The 20,143-nt window shown below is 40.1% G+C and overlaps 1 protein-coding gene and 1 long non-coding RNA gene across 2 annotated transcripts in view; both read right to left on the reverse strand.

Annotated features, from left to right (window-relative positions):
* LOC143491514 (NACHT, LRR and PYD domains-containing protein 3-like) overlaps positions 1-20,143 on the reverse strand; it is a 189,672-nt gene that overhangs the window by 84,861 nt on the left and 84,668 nt on the right. The gene's annotated exons all lie outside the window — the stretch shown is intronic.
* LOC143491524 (uncharacterized) lies at positions 4,762-6,174 on the reverse strand. Its single transcript, XR_013125226.1, has 3 exons — positions 5,918-6,174; positions 5,483-5,608; positions 4,762-5,334 (listed from the first exon to the last, which is right to left on the reverse strand). It is a non-coding gene; the product is annotated as an uncharacterized LOC143491524 (long non-coding RNA).

Genomic DNA, 20,143 nt, shown 5'->3' on the forward strand with positions numbered 1-20,143 from the left:
AAAATAAGGTAATAGAAACTTATAATAAAGAGAAATAATTTTATATATGTATAACTTGTTATTGTCACGTGGGGCTACGCCCCCTCTCCTAGCTGTCACCCTGGGTTCCCTCGTGTTCATGTTCTTGCCCGTTTGTCCCGCCCTGCTCGTTGGTTTTGATGGGTTCCTTGTTAGTCACCACGCCCCTGTGTCATTGCCGTCACCTGTCCCTTGTTTATTTTGTGTCCTTATAATCCCTGCACTTCCCAAGTCTCGTGATCGGTTATTTTGTTCATTTGTCATTTCGTTCATCTGTTCATGCTGTTGTTTGGTGCTTTGCTGTTCTGATCCTGTTCGTAAGTTGTTCGGTGTTTCCCCATCGAGTCTAGTATGCCTGTTTACCTATGTTATTCGGACTGCCCTCCCGTTATGACCCCGGACTGTTTCTCTGATGACGGTTATGGATTATCCTTTAATAAATCTCGCTCTTCTCAGCATTTGTGTCCGTCTCCTCGCCCCGCAGCGCGAGCTGCGTTACAGTTATTGATTTTTAATAGTAGGCTAATGTATGATTGTTCTGGAGATGAGCAAAGTGTATTATTAATAACAATTGGAAAAATATATATATTTGATTAAAAAGGGTAGTCAATATAAGCTAATGCTTCAGACTATACCTTTTTCGGTTATTGTTATCATTATTTTCACTATTATAACCATTATTATTTATTAAATATTATTTATATTAATCTTTTTCTTTCATGTAAATGTATTTGTGTACATAAGTGTTTATACATGTTTATATGTATATGTACGTATATATGTACATGTTTCTCTAAAAACCGAAATAAACTCTAAATAAATAAATAAAAAATAAATGATGTAGGAGTCTAAAAACATACCTACATGTACAGTGATTTTCATCTGGTGATTTGTGGACAAGAGAAACATTGAAATGATAAAGTGTGTATGGATGGACTGATGTCAATACCTGTATTAAAGGTTAAATTATGGTCTACACTGGGCTTTACATGTGTGAGAGAAATTATTGATTATTGACTAATTATCATTGATTAGATCATGTTTAGTTATTATAAGAGATCATTATGAACTTTATGATTTAGTACATGTCCATTCTGGCTAAACAGAAGGACTACAATAATGAAGTAGTGTGATTCAGTGTAACCATGTTTAGTTCATATTATGCATGTGTGCTATACGTGACCCAGGTGAGGGAGAGTGCTGAGGGTAAGAGCACTCTGTTAACTGGTAGTCACTAGGCTACTAGTCTTGGGTCATTTAGCTTTCTCTGTGTTCAACTGATATATCAGTTGCTTCCGCTAACTCTAGGGAAGTCCATATTAGGAGATACACACATGTGAGACAAAGTAGCCTGCTGGACGCTTATGTTTTGGAACATGCTGTGCTAAAGATAACCTGCTGTTAGAACTGCTGAATTGTGTTTAAGATTGTATTGTGGCAAGATGGCGCTGACCTATGGCGACACGGTGTTGCTCTGTTTGTTGGTGTGTTTTTTGGTACTATGTTTTTGTGTGGATTATGCTGTTGGACTAGTGAAATATGATAGACTTACACTCCTACACATTCGAGACAACATTGCAAACCTCCAGCCAGATGTGAATCTTCTTACTGAGGACATAGGATTAATCAGGTCGACGGACAGAAACGGCAGAACAGGACGCGCCGGCTCTAGGCTCCAGGGGAGAGCTAGGAAGCGTGGCAAAAGAGCTGGCGCTCTGGTCCGGCTCAGACGGCGGAAACACAGATCGCCGCTGCCAAGCGTGTTATTGTCAAATGTTCGCTCTCTGGTCAACAAACAAGACGAGCTAAAAATGCTCATAAACAGCAGACGGGTCATTGCTGACTGCTCTATCATGTGCTTCACGGAAACATGGCTCAACGACGACGTCCCGGATTCGACGGTCCACGTAGATGGCTTCACCCTCCACCGCGCTGACCGCACCGAGGCCTCGCTGAAGACCAAAGGGGGCGGTCTATGCTGCTATGTGAACCAACGGTGGTGTACGGACACAACAATGATCTCACGAACCTGCTCTTCAGTTCTGGAGACACTCACCATTAAATGCAGACCATTTTACCTGCCTAGGGAGCTGAAGGCCATCATCTTGGTCGCCGTATATATACCACCTCAGGCTCCCAGTTCAGAAGCAGGCCAGCTACTCTCCACCCAAATCACGGACATTGAGAATTTGTACCCGGACTCTACTGTGCTGGTTTTAGGGGACTTTAATCACGTCAACCTGAAACAATCACTGCCACGGTTTAAACAGCAGATCCGGGTGCCCACAAGGTATGATAAAATTCTGGATCAATGTTACTGTACGATTGCTAATGCTTTCCATGCTGTAGCTTGGGCACCACTGGGTCAATCAGACCATAATATTATTATGCTAATACCAGCGTACCGCCAAAAACTAAAAGCTGTCAAGCTGACAACAAAGACAGTCAAACAATGGTCTTCTCAAGCCATTTGTGAACTGAGAGACTGTATGGATAAGACGGACTGGTTTGCTATTAAGGAATCCTGCAATGATCTCAACGAGTTTGCGGAGGTTGTTAATGCTTATATCTATTTCTGTGAAAATGTATGCGTCCCAACTAAGACTGTGACTGTATACAGTAATAACAAACCATGGTTTAGTAGAGAGTTAAAACATCTTTGGAAAATCAAGCAGGATGCCTATAAGAGTGGGGATAGAAAGCTATACAAAATAGCGAAGTATAACTTCGATAGAGCGGTTAGGAAAGCCAAAACAGATTACAAACAGAAACTAGAAGCTAAACTTATGGCTACAGATAGCAAAGGGGTATGGGAGGGCCTGAGGCAGATAACTAATTATGCAGGTAAAAAATTGGTGGTCAGTGATGATCCTGAGCTGCCTGAGAGTCTTAATGAGTTTTACTGTCGCTTTGATAAGCAGCAAGATGTTATCGCTGGACAAACAATTACCAATCCCTCCAAACCCCCCTTTATTATTGAAGAACATGAGGTTAGACTCCTGTTGCAAAGACAAAATAGCAGGAAAGCTGCAGGACCAGATCTTGTATCATCTGCCATCATAAAGTTCTGTGCTAATGAATTAACCTCTGTTTTTACTGATATTTTTAACTGGTCATTGAGGGAAAACAGGGTCCCTGCTTGTTTTAAATCTGCTATTGTTATTCCGGTGCCCAAGAAACCCATTATCAGATGCCTGAATGATTACAGACCGGTAGCCCTAACATCTGTGGTGATGAAGATCTTTGAGCGGCTAATATGTGATCGCCTGTCCAAAATGACCAGCCTGGACCCTGGTCAGTTTGCATACAGGCCAAATAGGTCGGTCGACGATGCTGTGTCCTTATGTTTACACTCCATCCTGCAGCACCTTGAGGTCCCAGGCAACTATGCTAAGATTCTTTTTATAGATTATAGTTCGGCTTTTAATACAATCTTGCCCAGCAAGCTATTCTATAAGCTGCAGCAGATGGGAATTCAGAATTCCCTCTGTAATTGGATTCTTGACTTTTTAACACAGAGATCACAAGTGGTCAAAATCCATAATAACACATCAGAGGTCAGATTCATAAGCACTGGTGCCCCTCAGGGATGTGTGCTATCACCTCTTTTATATTCTCTGTACACAAATGATTGTAAAGCACACACTGAGTCTGTTAAAATGATAAAATTTGCGGATGATACGACAGTAGTAGGTCTAATTTCGGATGATAATGATTCTGCATATAGGAACGAGGTACAGGCACTTATGCAATGGTGTGACATCCATAACCTAGAGGTAAATGTAGCTAAAACTAAGGAGCTAGTAGTAGATTTCTGCAGACAAAAGAAGGTACCTCAGCCCCTGTACATAAACAGTGTGGAAGTGGAACGAGTGAATAGTTTTAAAATCCTAGGCACAACAATAGAATCTTCCCTGAAATGGGACCAAAATCTTAATTGTATCATCAAAAAAGCTCACCAGAGACTCTTCTTCTTGCGTCAGCTAAGGAAGTTTGGGGTGGCCCGTGAGGGGATGTTGCAGTTTTACCATGCAGTCATTGAAAGTGTTCTGACCTTTTCGATCACTGTCTGGTATGGCAACTCCACGGTCCAGCAGAGGATGCAGGTAGACAAGGTAGTTTGCACAGCCTCAAAAATCATTGGCTGCAAACTTCCCTGCATCTCTAGCATTTACAAAACACGCATCTGTCGGAAAGCACTGAAAATACTACATGATCGATCTCATCCAGCTAACTCCTTCTTTAGCGTCCTCCCATCAGGTAGGAGGTTGAGAGCCATAACATCTAAAACATCACGTTTTCTCAACAGCACATACTGCAGCGCCATCAGGCACTTAAATAGCCTCCCTATGCTGCACCAACACCTTAAATTAAGCCACTGTGACTGACATATAGTTGTTAATACTTTTATTTGATATTTACTATATATATTTATTATGTATCTTGTGTGTAATATGTTATTTATGTCTTTTACTGTGTTTTTATGTTTCTTGTTGAGCACACTGAAACAAATCCCTAGCAACTAGCACAAGTTGCATGGCAATAAAGTATTGAATCTTGAATCTTGATAAGCAGGGGGAGCGCCCCCCTGCCTTCAGAGTTGTCATGCTTGAATGAGACTCTCATGTCTGTGTCTGTCTTGTATCTGTCTTTGTCCTATTTATATATATTTATATTTTTGTAATAAATTAATCATTTAACCACGTCTGAGTCCTCATCCATTTATTAGGAAATTTCCACGACACATGTTTAATTCATATATATTTATTACCTTCAGACTACATTTTATAAAGATTGGAGTAAAATACACAACATTATCTTCACACACACACAGTTCCTGGTTCACTTTCATATTGTGATAATTCCAATTATTCCACCTCTCACAGTGTTGATGGTTATGAACTAGGAGAACATAAAACAAAAGTATAAAAATATCATCACAATCACGTGTGTGTGTGTGGTTGTCCTCTTCGCTGTATAAAGTGCCATATTTTGTCAATTGTGATTTTTTACACAGCTATCGAAATTTGTCCTCCGCATTTAACCCATCTGTGCAGTTAACACACACCAGTGATTACTAGGGGGCTGTGGTGCACACATGCCCAGAGCGGTGGGAAGCCCTAGCCCGGTGCCCGGGGAGCAGTTGGGGTTAGGTGCCTTGCTCAAGGGCACCTCAGTCATGGCCTCACGCCTGGGAATCAAACCCACGACCCTCCAGTCCCAAGACCAGTTCCCTACCACCAGGCCATGACTGCCCCATGAGAGACTCAGATCAGGTCAGATCAACTTCAGTGTCTCCACTAAAGTGATCAGATACTGTAAGACAGAGAATATGACAGAATCAGACATGAACACACACTCATCACACTCTATACACAAACTCAATCATTGTAAACACTCACTGTAGGGTCTCCAGTGTACAGTGTGGATCGTGTGTGTGTGTGTCAGTAAGTCAGTAACTCACTATAGTTTCTCCAGTGTACATTGTGGATCCTCCAGTAGAGCAGAGAGCTGCTTCACTCCTGAGTCTCCTGGATAATTGTAGTTCAGTTTCAGCTCTCTCAGGTGTGATGAGGGGTTTGACCTCAGACTGTAGAGAGAAGGAGAAAAACTCACACTTACACATCAACACACATGTGAATACAAACATCTCTCTCACTCCCACACACACATCTTGCCTCACACGCACAAGCTCATGTGCGCGCGCACACACACACACACACACACACACACACACACACACACACACACAGAGTTACTGGTTCACTTTCATATTGTGATAATAATTCCACTTATTCCACCTCCACAGCTCCACAGCTCCATGTGTGTGTGTGTGTGTGTGTGTGTGTGTGTGTGTGTGTGTGTGTGCGTATAAAGAGTCATTAAGTCAGTAACTCACTCTAGTTTCTCCAGTGTACAATGTGGATCCTCCAGTAGAGCAGAAAGCTGCTTCACTCCTGAGTCTCCTGGTTCATTGCAGGACAGATTCAGCTCTCTCAGGTGTGATGAGGGGTTTGACCTCAGAGCTGAACACAGAGCAGCACAGCCTTCCTCTCTAATACTGCAGCCAGACAGACTGTAGAGAGAAGGAGAAAAACTCCTCACACTTACACATCAACACACACATGAACACAAACATCTCTTTCACTCCCACACACACACCTTGCCTCACAAGCTCACGTGCGCATGCACACACACACACACACACACACACACACACACACACACACACACACACACACACAGTTACTGGTTCACTTTCATATTGTGATAATAATTCCACTTATTCCACCTCCACAGCTCCATAACATCACAATGAACTTGGAGAACATAAAACAAAAGTATAAAAACATTCATTTTATTTTTTCTGAACCATTTTACTGAACTTAACAATCATATGGCAGCAATTACAGGACAAGTGTGTGTGTACGTGTGTACCTGTGTGTAAGTGTGTACTTGTGTGTACGTGTGTACTTGTGTGTGTGTGTGTGTGTACTTGTGTGTGTGTGTGTGTACTTGTGTGTGTGTACGTGTACGTGGGTGTGTACATGTGTGTGTGTATGTGTGTGTGAGATAGAGAGAGGATATTGACTCTGTGTGTGTGTGTGTGTGTGTGTGTGTGTGTGTGTGTGTGTGTGTGTGTGTGTGTGTGTGTGTGTGTGTGTATAAAGAGTCAGTAAGTCAGTAACTCACACTAGTTTCTCCAGTGTACAGTGTGGATCCTCTAGTAGAGCAGAGAGCTGCTTCACTCCTGAGTCTCCTGGTTCATTGTCGGCCATATTCAGCTCTCTCAGGTGTGATGAGGGGTTTGACCTCAGAGCTGAACACAGAGCAGCACAGCCTTCCTCTCTAATACTGCTGCCAGACAGACTGTAGAGAGAAGGAGAAAAACTCCTCACACTTACACATCAACACACGCATGAACACAAACATCTCTTTCACTCCCACACACACACCTTGCCTCACAAGCTCACGTGCGCGTGCACACACACACACACACACACACACACACACACACACACACACACACACACACACACACAGAGTTACTGGTTCACTTTCATATTGTGATAATAATTCCACTTATTCCACCTCCACAGCTCCATAACATCACAATGAACTTGGAGAACATAAAACAAAAGTATAAAAACATTCATTTTATTTTTTCTGAACCATTTTACTGAACTTAACAATCATATGGCAGCAATTACAGGACAAGTGTGTGTGTACGTGTGTACCTGTGTGTAAGTGTGTACTTGTGTGTACTTGTGTGTACGTGTGTACTTGTGTGTGTGTGTGTGTGTGTGTGTGTGTGTGTGTGTGTGTGTGTGTGTGTGTGTGTGTGTGTGTACTTTGTGTGTGTGTGTGTACTTGTGTGTGTGTGTGTGTGTCTGTGTATAAAGAGTCAGTAAGTCAGTAACTCACTCTAGTTTCTCCAGTGTACAGTGTGGATCCTCCAGTAGAGCAGAGAGCTGCTTCACTCCTGAGTCTCCTGGTTTATTGTTGGTCAGATTCAGCTCTCTCAGGTGTGATGAGGGGTTTGACCTCAGAGCTGAACACAGAGCAGCACAGCCTTCCTCTGTAATTCTACAGCAAGACAGACTGTAGAGAGAAGGATAAAAACTCACACATCAACACACACGTGAAGACAAACATCTCTCTCACTCCCTCACACACACATTGCCTCACACGCACAAGCTCACGTGCGCACGCACACACACACACACACACACACACACAGAGTTACTGGTTCACTTTCATATTGTGATAATAATTCCACTTATTCCACCTCCACAGCTCCATAACATCACAATGAACTTGGAGAACATAAAACAAAAGTATAAAAACATTCATTTAATTTTTTCTGAACCCTTTTACTGAACTTAACAATCATATGGCAGCAATTACAGGACGTGTGTGTGTGTGTGTGTGTGTGTGTGTGTGTGTGTGTGTGTGTGTTTGTGTGTGTACACAGAGTCAGTAAGTCAGTAACTCACTCTAGTTTCTCCAGTGTACAGTGTGGATCCTTCAGTAGAGCAGAGAGCTTCTTCACTCCTGAGTCTCTTGGTTTATTCTTGTTCAGATTCAGCTCTCTCAGGTGTGATGAGGGGTTTGACCTCAGAGCTGAACACAGAGCAGCACAGCCTTCCTCTCTAATACCGCACCAAGACAGACTGTAGAGAGAAGAAAAACTCACACTTACACATCAACACACACATGAACACAAACATCTCTCTTACTCCCACACACACACATTGCCTCACACGCACAAACTCACGTGCGCGCGCACACACACACACACACACACACACACACACACACACACACACACACACACACACACACACACATGCCTCACTCTCTCTCCCCTCCCCCAGAATCCAACAGGAAGCACATGAACCCAGACAGACCCAAAACATGGTAATACAAACACACATAGAGGAGAACAAAGACAGACAAGTTCTGAGTTGTGATTGGTCAGCATGTGGTGAGTTGTGATTGGTCAGCATGTGGTGAGTTGTGATTGGTCAGTGGTGTCAAACACTGGTCTGTCTGTATATATATATATATATATATATATATATATATATATATATATATATATATATATATATATATATATATATATATATACAGTATATGTATCTCTCTCTCTCTGTCTCTGTATCTCTCTCTCTCTAGTTCAGCAATTCTTTATTGGCATAAATGTAATAAAATACACTGTTGCCAAAGCAACTAATTTGAAACACCTAAAAGTAAATATAACATACATAAGAGATTATATACAGTGTCATAGACAGAGTTACAGACAGAGTTACAGACACTGTTATAGACACTGTAGGAGCCAAAACGGTTATTCATGTGTATGTTTTTGTGTTTTCATGTGTTCTTCTTTTTTGTTTGAGTGTGCTCCACCTATTGGTTGCAGTGGATGAGCCACGTGGATAAGAACAGGTGTTGCTACCTGGAGGGCGTGGCCAAAGCAGGAAGACACGGTCTTTGACCTCACATCCTGAAGGCCAGGCTGCCACAGACAATGCACCTCTCTCTTCTTTTGTTTCAGTTGTAATCTTTGGTTTATCTTTGTAATCCTTAGTTTCAGTTATGTTTGGAGTTTCTAAAACATTATGTTTATTATTTACAATAAATAATTTCTCAAGTTGGACAACAAATCTCTGTGGACCTTGGATCTTTTTTGGATGTGAAGAGTCAGACATTTTTGCTTAGCCACCATAGTGGTTATCAACAGGACAGGAAATAACCACTACAACAAGTCAAAGACCCCTTCTATAGCATCCATCCAGCATGTAAAGAACTTCAACAAGAAATGATGAAGATTGTGAGAAAAGGACGAGCTGGATGGGAACTGAGGGGCACTTGGCCTGGACTGGTTGTTTGAGATCATGGTACGAACTTCCCTCTCTGCCTTCGGAAAGCACCGTTTGATTTGAGAACTGAGGATGTCTATTGGAGTGGATTAAGTGATGTCATTCAAATTTTAAAGGATCTGCTATAGGAGTGGATTATGGATTGTTGGATGAATTCACGATAAGCAGTTAACAAACAAGCATGTCTGATCCTATGAATATGTGGGAGGAAGAAGTCAGGCCTAGTCCCTTAAACACTGACCTAGGAAGAGAAGACAGAGAACAGGCAACCAAGTTAAAGCATGCTAGAAAAGGAAAACTTGCACATTTAACTAGAAGAAAAAACATATTGGTTGAACTTATGGAAGATGTGACATGTGTACAGGAAGTAAAAGAGAATCATCTGAAGTATGTACAATTGTTGGGTGACTTTAAAGCCATACACAGGGCTTATCATGAGCTGTTGACTGAGGATGAGGCAAAGCAAGATTAATGTGACTGGTTTGAACCTAAAATGGCAGAAATGAATGTTTTTCTTTTGTCTGTGTCTGAGTGGCTATCTGGGGTTTCAAGAAGCGTTGAACCCCAAGAGGTTGAGGTCGATCCCAAGGACAGCGTATCTCAAGTTTCCAGTGCTGTATCCTGATCAAGGGTTTCCTCTGTTGTGTCTGCAAAGATATGTGCAGAGACAGAAAGAGCAGCCATCATGATCAAGATGGCGGCATTGAAAGAAAAGCACGATCTGGAGGAAAAGGAGGAGGCACTGAACAAAGAACTACAATTACTAATACAAAAACGTGAAGCCCTGGAACTAAAAACACAGTTAGTTGCTTCATCGTCTAAACTTGTCATTCTCAGGTCTGCTGAAGAACAACAATCAGCGGTGTTGACCAGTCCAACAGCCAAGTTACAACCAAAGAACCCACGACCAGGCCCACCAGCTGAAAGGCAGCCAATGTGTGGTACGGATGCTATGAATGCATATTATGCCGAGATGTTAACAAAACAGGAAGAGAGTGAATTCCTGTCATTAAGGTTTTTAATGCCCTTTCTGTGGCACAAACGCCAAGTGTTCATCCTAGGGATGGTGTCCATTTGCTGTAAACAAGAAAACAAGTTCAGTTCAGACCTCTAGTCCTCTCAATAAAATCGAAGGAGAGACATTTGCAACTTCAAACATGTCTGAAAAGGCATTTGTTCAAACTTTAACTGCCTCGCTGAGTAGTCATGAAAGATTGAGTAACATCCTTCAATGTCAAAATGAGATAACATCCCTTCTTGTTAAGCAGCAACAATGTTCTACTCTCCCGCATAGAGACATCCCAATCTTCAATGGTGATGTTTTATTGTACCGCCCATTCCTCAGAGCGTTTGAAAATGCGATTGAGCCAAAGACTGATAATAAATCAAAATCAAATCAAATTTATTTATAAAGCACCTTAAAATCAATGTTATTGGCCAAGGTGCTGTACACAAGTAGGAGCATAAAATATATATAAAAGACAACCACAGTTACAACAAAAACAACCTCTCAACACACACAACATCTCAGACTGGGTTAAAAGCCAAAGAGAAAAAATGTGTTTTAAGAGCACATTTAAAAGCAGAGAGTGAGTCAGCCTGCCAGATATGCAAAGGGAGATTGTTCCAAAGTTTTGGGGCAGCGACTGAAAAGGCCCGGTCACCTCTCATCTTCCTCTTAGTCTTTGGGATGACTAAAAGTGACTGATCAGCTGACCAGAGTGAGCGTGAAGGGGCGTATGAGTGGAGGAGGTCAGATAGATACGATGGGGCAAGGCCATGAAGACCCTTAAAAACCAATACAAGAATTTTAAAATCAATTCTAAAACGAACTGGGAGCCAGTGAAGTGAGGCTAAAATCAGTGTAATGTGCTCACATTTTTTGACACCAACTAAAAGTCGAGCAGCAGCATTTTGTACCATCTGTAGTCGGGTAAGTAGTGTCTGGTTCAGCCCAACATAAAGTGCATTGCAATAATCCAAACGAGTTGTGATAAAAGCATGGATTAAAATCTCAAACTGGTGCCGTGAAAGAAATTGCTTCACCTTTGTCAGTTGTCTCAATTGAAAAAAGCTGGACTTGACTACTGACTTAATCTGAGCATCAAATTTTAGATTACTGTCCAGTTTTACACCCAGATTTGTTGCTGTCTGTGTCCGATATTGATTCAAAGGACCAAGATCAACATTAATTTTGGCGGTGTCACTAGGTCCAAAAAGCATGACCTCAGTCTTCTCGTCATTCAGGTGCAAAAAATTTGTGGACAGCCATGCCTTGATGTCTCCAATGCACTTTAAAAGATGGTCTGCAGAATATGCATTTTGCTGCTTTAATGGCACAAAAATTTGACAGTCATCAGCATAAAAGTGGAAAGCGATGTCATGTCTCCTAAAAATCGATCCCATTGGCAGTAGATACAGAGAGAACAGAAGAGGGCCAAGTATAGAGCCTTGAGGTACCCCACATGTAAGGGGTGATGTACAGGATTCAGAAGCTCCAATATGGACACAAAAACTTCTCTCTGATAAATAGGATCTGAACCAATCTAAAACAACACCCTTAATGCCCACCCAATTTTCCAAACGAGACAGAAGGATCTGATGGTCCACTGTATCGAAGGCCGCTGTTAGATCCAACAGGACCAAAGCAACACAGTGTAAGGAATGCCGTCTGATATGTCCCTCCCAGCTACACCTGCTACTAATTACCACGCCCCCTTTTCAGTCACATATATACACCTTCCCACCACTTCCTCGTCGCGAAGTATTGCCGTTCCCATGCAGCATACCAAGCGTTTCCATTGCCTGTTCGATCTCCTGTGCTTTGACCCTTGCTTTCTCTCCAGACCTCGCCTCCTGCCTAGCCCTCCTGTACCTCCCGGATTCTGCCCCCCCGTTATGACCCTGGACCGTCCTGACCATCCCAGTAATAACGCTGCTGTTATTACTGCACCTAACGCTAGTGATACTCGTGCCGTTTCTTGTAAACGTAACTCATTTGAATAAAAGCGTACTTCCGCAGTTGGATCCCTCTCTGTCTGGTCAATACGTTACACACAGTGACCAGAGTCAGTGGATAAAAGAATGTCATTAAAAACCCGCAGCAGTGCCGACTCAGTACTGTGACAGGATTTAAAACCGGACTGGAACACTTCCAGGGTGTCATAATTATGTAAAAATGCACTCAGCTGGCAGTAGACAACTTTCTCTAAAATTTTTGAAAGAAATGGAAGTTTGGAAATTGGTCTAAAATTGGACAGTTTAGAGGAGTCTAGATCAGGTTTTTTCAGAAGTGGGGTTACCACTGCATGCTTAAAACTGACAGGCACTATACCATTTGCTAAGCTTCCATTAATAATATTAAGTAAATAAGGTGCCAAGGTGGGAAAGACCTCTTTAAAAAGTCGGGGTGGAATGAGGTCATTTGGAGACCCAGCAGGCTTCATATGACCAATGATATCTCTCAGTGATGGCAAAGTGACAGGCTCAAACTGGTCAAAAACAGCTGGGCATGTCTCAGAGATCAGAGGGTCATAAACGGGAGAACTAATGAGGGCCCTAATGCTAGAAACCTTATTAATAAAAAAGCTCAAGAAATTCTCACACAATTCAGTGGAGCTCTCCAGGCAACCCGATTGAGGTGCATTTAGGGCAGAATTTACAGTTTTAAAAAGAACGTGAGGATTGTTGCAGTTAGAAGAAATAATATCAGAAAAGTACTTGGATCTAGCAACTTTTACAGATTTCTGATAAAAATGCCAACTGTCACGTAACAACTGGAAGGACACCTGTAACTTGTCCTTCTTCCACTTACGCTCAGCTCTCCTGCAATCGCGCCTGGCAGCGCGTGTATGCTCGTTTATCCAAGGCTCAGATCGAGGTCTGGAGGATCTAGTTTTCAGCGGAGCCACAGTATCTAAAACTGTTTGGCAGGTGGAGTTAAATCGAGAAGTGAATGCCTCGACATCGGAATTAAAATCAAGAGACTCAGAATGGCTGATCGTAGCATTAAAGACTGCCGAGAACCGAGCGGCGGTATTGGAATTAAAAACACGACAGCGCCGTGTAGCAATGCGAGATTTCACCATATGACATAAGAAAGGCATGTCAAAAACAACAGGCATATGGTCAGAAAAAACTGCGTCACAAACCTCCAAGTTAGAAACAGTAAAACCATATGTTAAAACAAGGTCAAGAGTGTGCCCACGCTCCTGTGTTGAACCAGACACACTCTGTACAAAATTAAAAGAATCAATAAGATGTAGAAAATCATTGGCCAACGGTTTCGAGGGACAGCATACATGAATATTAAAATCACCAACTAATAAAATCCGATCATAATATGGCATTAATTCTGCCAAAAAGTCTGCAAAGTCCCCGATAAAATCTTTGTTATACTTAGGTGGCCTGTATACAACAGCGCACAACACTGGGGACGCAGAGCAAAGTTCAAATAAGTGAACTTCAAAGCTGGAATAAGATGTTGTCGGATTGACCCGTTTACATTTATACTGTTCTTTGTAAACAGTCGCTGTGCCTCCGCCGCGTCCTGACGCCCTGGGAGAAGTAAAATAAGTGCAGTCGGGTGGCAGAAGTTCACAAAAAGCACTAGACTCACCAACAGCCATCCATGTCTCAGTAACACAGAGAAAATCCAGACTGTGGGACGTAAAAGAAACCAACGTGGAGTTGATCGGATCCAGGAAGCGCCATGAAATAAAACGAAGAGAGGCCGACTCAGTAACTCCAGAGAAGGTGACAGAAGAGCACGCCAAGCTGACTTTAAGTTTTATCAACCTGCCGCCGCGTTTACCACGACGTCTGCGCCTTCTGCGTACAGATAGAGCTGGAAAACTGCGGAGGCATGCCGGTATACTCAAAGGAGGTGGTAGGTAGAAGGTCCTCGGTCCGTCTTGATTGAAACGTTCCCAGGATACGCATGATTGACGTATATTTAAGAGTGTTTGGCGATCATATACAAGTAGAGAGTTGACATTCAATATAACAAGCAAACAAAACAGCAGGAACACAACCACAGTTCGTAGAGACAGAAGGCAGGCCACAGACACTGGCACCATCTTGTACTCCCACAATATTACTCCCATAATAGTGCAGATAGGCTGTATTTTCTTGATCAGTACACAAGTGGGCAGCCCAAGTCTCCACAACATCATTGAGCTTGTCAGTTAAATTGTCAGCAGTGTGTCTGTCCGACATGTTCGTCGTAATCAGCACTGCAGATTTTAGCTGCCAGTTGTCGTCAGTGTAGTGGCACGTCACAGTAATGTAACTTTCTGTTGTTAAAGCCGTCCAACAATCTGTTGTAAGGGCTACAGCAGTAGCAAACTTTGTTTTTAGCTCACTCTTCTTTTTCCGTAGTGAAAACGCTTGCCTTCCCAGTTTAACTGTGATTTTAGGTTGACCAGGTGCACTGGTGATATGCAGGACAGCTGTACGGTGTTCAAATGATAACTGAGTGAGCTAGTGGAACCGTTGTACTTCAATACCGCATTACACAGAGAACATCTGACTTCTTTGCCTAAATTAACAATGCTGAAATGGTCCCACACCGCACGTCTTTTCGCGTGCTTCATTTTGTTTTCCACTCTGGTCTTTCGCGACGCGTATTCACCTCTCGTTCTTACGCTCTGTCCAAGTTACTACAGGAGCGCTCTCTAACGATTAATCGTGATTAATACATTTTGATCGAGCAACCTCTTGATCGACAATTAATCGAAAGTCGATTACTCATTTGCATCCCTAGTGCATACTAAAGCATGTAAATTGTATTTATATTTACAATTTCATACCTGCCATATAAAAACGGGTCTGAACCCATCCTGGCGTCTGTGACCTTTTGTGTGGAGGTGTTTAGCTAACTGGAGAGTGGGAATGGTTCCCACGAGGCACAGACACTGTTATAGACACAATTATAGACACAATTATAGAGAGTGTTATAGCCACAATTATAGAGAGTGTTATAGACAGTATTATAGACACAATTATAGAGAGTGTTATAGACACAATTATAGAGAGTGTTATAGACACAATTATAGACACAATTATAGAGACAATTATAGAGAGTGTTATAGACACAATTATAGAGAGTGTTATAGACAGTGTTATAGACACAATTATAGAGAGTGTTATAGACAGTGTTATAGACACAATTATAGAGAGTGTTATAGACAGTGTTATAGACACAATTATAGACACAATTATAGAGAGTGTTATAGACACAATTATAGAGAGTGTTATAGACAGTGTTATAGACACAATTATAGAGAGTGTTATAGACAGTGTTATAGACACAATTATAGAGAGTGTTATAGACAGTGTTATAGACACAATTATAGACACAATTATAGAGAGTGTTATAGACAGTATTATAGACACAATTATAGAGAGTGTTATAGACACAATTATAGAGAGTGTTATAGACAGAATTATAGACACAATTATAGAGAGTGTTATAGACACAATTATAGTGTTATAGACACAATTATAGAGTGTTATAGACACAATTATAGACACAATTATAGAGAGTGTTATAGAGAGTGTTATAGACACAATTATAGAGAGTGTTATAGACACAATTATAGAGTGTTATAGACACAATTATAGAGTGTTATAGACAGTGTTATAGACACAATTATAGACACAATTATAGAGTGTTATAGACAGTGTTATAGACACAATTATAGAGTGTTATAGACAGTATTATAGACACAATTATAGACAGTGTTATAGACACAATTATACAGAGTGTTATAGACAGTGTTATAGACACAATTATAGACAGTGTTATAGACAGTGTTATAGACACATTTATAGACAGTGTTATAGACACAATTATAGACAGTGTTATAGACAGTGTTATAGACACAATTATAGACAGTGTTATAGACAGTGTTATAGACACAATTATAGAGTTATAGACACAATTATAGAGAGTGTTATAGACAGTGTTATAGACACAATTATAGAGAGTGTTATATACAGTGTTATAGACACAATTATAGAGTGTTATAGACAGTGTTATAGACAGTGTTATAGACAGTGTTATAGACACAATTATAGAGTGTTATAGACAGTGTTATAGACACAATTATAGACAGTGTTATAGACAGTGTTATAGACACATTTATAGACAGTGTTATAGACACAATTATAGACAGTGTTATAGACACAATTATAGACAGTGTTATAGACAGTGTTATAGACACAATTATAGAGATTGTTATAGACAGTATTATAGACACAATTATAGACAGTATTATAGACAATTATATACAGTGTTATAGACAGTGTTATAGACACATTTATAGACAGTGTTATAGACACAATTATAGACAGTGTTATAGACAGTGTTATAGACACAATTATAGAATGTTATAGACAGTGTTATAGACACAATTATAGAGAGTGTTATAGACACATTTATAGACAGTGTTATAGACACAATTATAGACAGTGTTATAGACAGTGTTATAGACACAATTATAGACAGTGTTATAGACACAATTATAGAGAGTGTTATAGACAATGTTATAGACAAATTATAGAGAGTGTTATAGACAGTGTTATAGGCACAATTATAGAGAGTGTTATAGACACAATTATAGAGAGTGTTATATACAGTGTTTTAGACACAATTATAGAGTGTTATAGACAGTGTTATAGACACAATTATAGAGAGTGTTATAGACAGTGTTATAGACACAATTATAGACAGTGTTATATACACAATTATAGAGAGTGTTATAGACAGTGTTATAGACACAATTATAGAGAGTGTTATATACAGTGTTATAGACACAATTATAGAGTGTTATAGACAGTGTTATAGACACAATTATAGAGAGTGTTATAGACAGTATTATAGACACAATTATAGAGTGTTATAGACAGTGTTATATACACAATTATAGAGAGTGTTATAGACAGTGTTATAGACACAATTATAGAGAGTGTTATATACAGTGTTATAGACACAATTATAGAGTGTTATAGACAGTGTTATAGACACAATTATAGAGAGTGTTATAGACAGTATTATAGACACAATTATAGAGTGTTATAGACAGTGTTATAGACAATTATAGAGAGTGTTATAGACAGTGTTATAGACACAAATATAGAGAGTGTTATAGACAGTATTATAGACACAATTATAGACAGTATTATAGACACAATTATAGACAGTGTTATAGACACAATTATACAGAGTGTTATAGACAGTGTTATAGACACATTTATAGACAGTGTTATAGACACAATTATAGACAGTGTTATAGACAGTGGTATAGACACATTTATAGACAGTGTTATAGACAGTGTTATAGACACAATTATAGAGAGTGTTATAGACAGTATTATAGACACAATTATAGACAGTATTATAGACACAATTATAGACAGTGTTATAGACACAATTATACAGAGTGTTATAGACAGTGTTATAGACACAATTATAGAGAGTGTTATAGACAGTGTTATAGACACAATTATAGAGAGTGTTATAGACAGTGTTATAGACACAATTATACAGAGTGTTATAGACAGTGTTATAGACAGTGTTATAGACACAATTATAGACAGTGTTATAGACAGTGTTATAGACACAATTATAGAGTGTTATAGACACAATTATAGAGAGTGTTATAGACAGTGTTATAGACACAATTATAGAGAGTGTTATATACAGTGTTATAGACACAATTATAGAGTGTTATAGACAGTGTTATAGACAGTGTTATAGACACAATTATAGAGTGTTATAGACAGTGTTATAGACACATTTATAGACAGTGTTATAGACACAATTATAGACAGTGTTATAGACAGTGTTATAGACACATTTATAGACAGTGTTATAGACACAATTATAGACAGTGTTATAGACAGTGTTATAGACACAATTATAGAGAGTGTTATAGACAGTGTTATAGACACAATTATAGAGAGTGTTATAGACAGTATTATAGACACAATTATAGACAGTATTATAGACACAATTATAGACAGTGTTATAGACACAATTATAGACAGTGTTATAGACAGTGTTATAGACACATTTATAGACAGTGTTATAGACACAATTATAGACAGTGTTATAGACAGTGTTATAGACACAATTATAGAGAGTGTTATAGACAGTGTTATAGACACAATTATAGAGAGTGTTATAGACACATTTATAGACAGTGTTATAGACACAATTATAGACAGTGTTATAGACAGTGTTATAGACACAATTATAGACAGTGTTATAGACAGTGTTATAGACACAATTATAGACAGTGTTATAGACAGTGTTATAGACACAATTATAGAGAGTGTTATAGACAGTATTATAGACACAATTATAGACAGTATTATAGACACAATTATAGACAGTGTTATAGACACAATTATAGACAGTGTTATAGACAGTGTTATAGACACATTTATAGACAGTGTGATTTTTTTAAGCTTTGGTTTACACTTGTTCAAGAGCACTGATGGATGTTAATGTTAATAGACTATTTGTTAATAGACTATTTTCCACTCAGGTTGTGTGTTTTTGTAACTTTCTGCGCGAGGCAGAACAGGGAGGCGGACACAAACCCTGAGGAGAGCGAGATTTATTAAGGGAAATTCCAAAATCAGGGTCGAAGAGGATAGCACGGGTCAAATCATTGAGGGAGTCCGAATATTGAACAAGCAACGACATTGTAACACAAGGAGTACTCACAGAAACCAGGCAGGGAAAACGGAACAGGCGCGAATACACACACAAGAGCCAGCGAACGTGAACAGAGAATACATGAAGCACAAAACAACCGATGACTAGACCTGGGAGATACAGGGACTAATATACACAGAACTAGACAAGGACCAGGTGATAACAATGACGACAGGGGCGTGGCAGACAATAGGAAATCATAGAGACAAACGAGCAGGGCGGGATGAACAGGCAAGAAACACAGACATGAGGGATCCCAGAGTGACAGCTAGGAGAGGGGGCGTAGCCCTACGTGACAGTTTTGCTTTTTTAATATAATTTACAATATTATTTGCACTTGTGGCTTTTTAATCCATTGTTTAATGATGCTATTTCTGTTTATTAAATATTTTGTCTATTTTGAGTTTATTAATTGCTAAATAAACAGGTCAGTTTCTCCTTACCAACCATTGTGTATTATTCAAACACACCTAATTCAGCTGGCTACTTGTTATCAAGAGTAAAACGCTTTTCAACATGAGTCTGACAACAAAGTAAGTTGGCTAAATAACTTTAAACTTTAATACATGCTCGGATAGGCCGGTATCGGCCGATATCGGTATCGGATCGGAAGTGCAAATAAATATCGGTATCAGATCGGAAGTTCAAAAAGCTGGATCGGGACATCCCTAGTATGAACCACTGAGAGATCACAGTGGGAACACAGTCTGGTCTCTCTGTGTAACCAGCCCTGTCTCCACCACTGAGAGATCACAGTGGGAACACAGTCTGGTCTCTCTGTGTAACCAGCTCTGTCTCCACCACTGAGAGATCACAGTGGGAACACAGTCTGGTCTCTCTCTATAACCAGCTCTGTCTGCACCACTGAGAGATCACAGTGAGAACACAGTCTGGTCTCTCTGTGTAACCAGCTCTGGCTGTGTCGGCCAATTTCAATGACCAGACTGAGCTCACTGAGCCATTATCATCATCATCCTCAGTTTCTTCTCATTTATTGTTGTCATGTAGG

The sequence above is a fragment of the Brachyhypopomus gauderio genome, unplaced genomic scaffold (assembly GCF_052324685.1).
Source record: "Brachyhypopomus gauderio isolate BG-103 unplaced genomic scaffold, BGAUD_0.2 sc76, whole genome shotgun sequence".
NCBI classification, from domain to species: Eukaryota; Metazoa; Chordata; class Actinopteri; order Gymnotiformes; family Hypopomidae; genus Brachyhypopomus; species Brachyhypopomus gauderio.